Source organism: Otolemur garnettii, unplaced genomic scaffold (genome assembly GCF_000181295.1).
Source record: "Otolemur garnettii isolate 467f Iridium unplaced genomic scaffold, OtoGar3 scaffold00018, whole genome shotgun sequence".
NCBI lineage: Eukaryota > Metazoa > Chordata > Mammalia > Primates > Galagidae > Otolemur > Otolemur garnettii.
In genome coordinates this window covers 24,726,323-24,729,454 of record NW_003852413.1, presented here as the reverse complement: position 1 = coordinate 24,729,454, position 3,132 = coordinate 24,726,323, and the positions used below count along the sequence as shown (strand labels likewise).

At 45.1% G+C, this 3,132-nt stretch overlaps 1 non-coding gene across 1 annotated transcript; it reads right to left on the bottom strand.

The window, feature by feature from the left end:
• Positions 1 to 2,981: 2,981 nt before the first annotated feature.
• Positions 2,982 to 3,087, bottom strand: LOC111724092. The gene has a single exon (XR_002772459.1). It is a non-coding gene; the product is annotated as a U6 spliceosomal RNA (small nuclear RNA).
• Between the last annotated feature and the right edge of the window lie 45 nt (positions 3,088 to 3,132).

The window sequence follows — 3,132 nt, the reverse complement described above, 5'->3', positions numbered from 1 at the left end:
CACCCTTGGTAAAGTGCCACAGCATCACAGCTCACAGCAACCTCAAACTCTTGGGCTCAAATTCTTCTTTTGCCTCAGCCTTCCAAGTAGCTGAGACTACAGGTGCCCACCACAATGTCCAGCTACTTTTTAGAGATGGGGTCCTTCTCTAACTCAGGCTGGTCTCAAACTCCTGAGCTTAGGCAGTCTACCTGCCTTGGCCTCCCAGAGTGCTGTTATTATAGGAGTAAGGTACCACACTAGCTTTGTGATGTCATTTGTCAAGTAGAGCCCTCCCAAGTCCATCACTTAAAATGACCCTTAAATGGCTCAGTGTAGGCAGGAATTGTTGAGGAAATAGGTACAGAGAGCTGAAGTATTTTCTTAAGAACACAAAGCCAGTAAGTAGCAGAACTGAGATTTAGGAACACATGACCTTTTCTTGAAAATTTATCTATTTAGCCCCTGTTCTAGGTCAAAAATGTTCTATGTGCTAGGGATTCAGCCGTGAAAAGATATAGTTTCCTTCTGCCAAAGGCTTGCATTCTACTAAGACAAAAAATTATGCAGATTATGTGCAATTACAAATGATGATATGAGGCCTGGTGCAGTGGCTCACACCTGTAATCCTTGCACTCTGAGAGGCTAAGGCAGGTGGATTGCTTGAGCTCAGTTCAAGACCAGCCTGAGCAAGAGTGAGACCCTGTCTCTACTAAAAAGAGAAAAAACTGGCCAAGCATTATGGTAGTCCCAGCTACTCAGGAGGCTGAGGCAAGAGGATCAGTTGAGCCCAAAAGTTTGAAGATGCTATGAGCTATGATGACACCATGACATTCTACCCAGGGTGACAGAGTGAGGCTTTGTGTCAAAAACAAAACAAAAGAACAAATGGTCATACATGCTGCAAAGAAAAGGGTATAGAGAGACTAAGGGTGTACAGATGAGGAAACTTAGGCTCAGGGAATCTACAGTACTTCCTCAGTATCATGGTATGAGTGGCAGATGGGCATTTGAACTGGGATCTAATGATTCTAAGTGCTAATGCCTCCTGGGGGTGAGAAGCAAGCAGGATAGAGAGAGGAAAAGTTGGTCTACCTGGGCATGAAGACGGGTTCCCCAATGCCCTGGCACTCTCTGACCTGTGCATCACGCCCTCCTGTGACTGCAGAGTGTGATACAAGTGATGTTCCGTGTTCCGCACCTGCAGTACATGGAGCAGCAGCAGCTGGAAGGGTGGGAGTGGGGCTAGCCTGGGGACTGAATCTTGGAGATCAGTGAGTAGGAAGGGACCAGGGACCCTTCAAGTCCACTTTCTGGCTTGGAAGTCCTTGTGGACTAGGAGGGCTAAGTCTTCCTCCCTGCTTGCCACCCTGTGCCTGCCGATGTGCCACTGTCTGTGGGGGTGATGGAACCCCAAAATATTGCCCTCACGACTTAACACAGTAAAATTTCACTGGGACCCAACCAAGAGGACTTCCCTCTTCCTACAGGTGAGCCTGAAGTTGGAATTGGGAGGAGGCGGGAGGTGAGGCAAGGCACAGAAAGGGGTGGCAGCAGTGTAGGTGAGAAGGCAAGGTGAGCCTGGGCAAGGTTAAAGGGCAATAAGGATGACGCTCTGCCAGAAAGCACCTTGAAGAAAAACTACAGATAAATGTTTATCGAATCTCAACATAGGGAAAGACTTGTTAAACGTTAAAGCAATGGAAGAAACTACAAAACACAGGGCAGAATTTAGCTTCATAAAAAGTAGTGGTCTGAAATACATAGGCAAAATTAAAAGGAGACATCGAAAGAGAAAAATATTTGCCACATATGACATACAATGTGTTGTATCATTAATATATAGAGTTCTGGGCAGTGCCTGTGGCTCAGTGAGTGGGGCACCGGTCCCATATACCGAGGGTGGTGGGTTCGAACCCAGCCCGGGCCAAACTGCAACCAAAAAATAGCCAGGCATTGTGGCGGGCACCTGTAGTCCCAGCTACTCAGGAGGCTGAGGCAAGAGAATCGCTTAAGCCCAAGAGTTGGAGGTTGCTGTGAGCTGTGTGACGCCATGGCACTCTACTGTGGGCAACAAAGTGAGACTCTGTCTCTACAAAAAAAAAAAAAAAAGTTCTTATATATTAATAAGAAAAGAAGATAAAAGATCAATAGAAAATTTGGCAAAGGAGATGAACAGATAAATAATTTATATGGAAAAGGACATAAATTGCCAAGAAATGTAGACAGGTCAAATCCACACAGAGAAAAACTCACACCTGAAATCCCAGCACTCTGGGAGGCTGAGGTGGCAGATCACCTGAGCTCATGAGTTTGAGACCAACCTGAGCTGTCTCTAAAAAACAGCCGGACATTGTGGCAGGTACCTGCAGTCCCAGCTACTGGGGAGGCTGAAGTTGCTCTGAGCTATGACACCATAGCACTCTATTGGGGGCAACAAAGTGAGACTCTGTCTCAAAAACAAAACAAAAGATTCCATATAACTGGCAGAGACTTTAAAAATTATTAGTAAATTTGGGGGAAATAAATGTCCTTACATCGTGAGAATGTAAACTGGTGGACCTATTTGATAGATAGGATGACATTTGGGTAAAATTTATTAAGTTTAATGTTCATAATCTTTTTTAAAAATATGGAACACTGGGAGGTGCCTATGGCTCAAAGGAGTAGGGTGCTGGCCCCATATGCCAGAGGTGGCGGGTTCAAACCCAACCTGGCCAAAAACTGCAAAAAAAAAATAGAACACTTTGGGCGGCACCTATGGCTCAGTGGGTAGAGTGCAGGCCCCATATACCAAGGGTGGCAGGTTCCAACCCAGCCCTGGCCAAACTGCAACAAAAATTAGCTGGGTATTGTGGTAGGTGCCTGTATTCCCAGCTACTCGGGAGGCTGAGGCAAGAGAATCGCCTAAACTCAGGAGTTGGAGGTTACTGTGAGCTGTAATGCCACAGCATTCTACAAAGGGCAATAAAGTGAGACTCTGTTTCAACAAGTAAAACAAAACAAATATGGAACACTTCATAAATTTGCAGGTCATCTTTGCACAGGGCTAGGATAATCTTTCCTGTATCTTTCCAATTTAAGTATATGTGCTGACACAGCAAGCACTAATGGTTATATTCTTTTCTCTTTTCTTCCTTTTTTTTTTTTTTT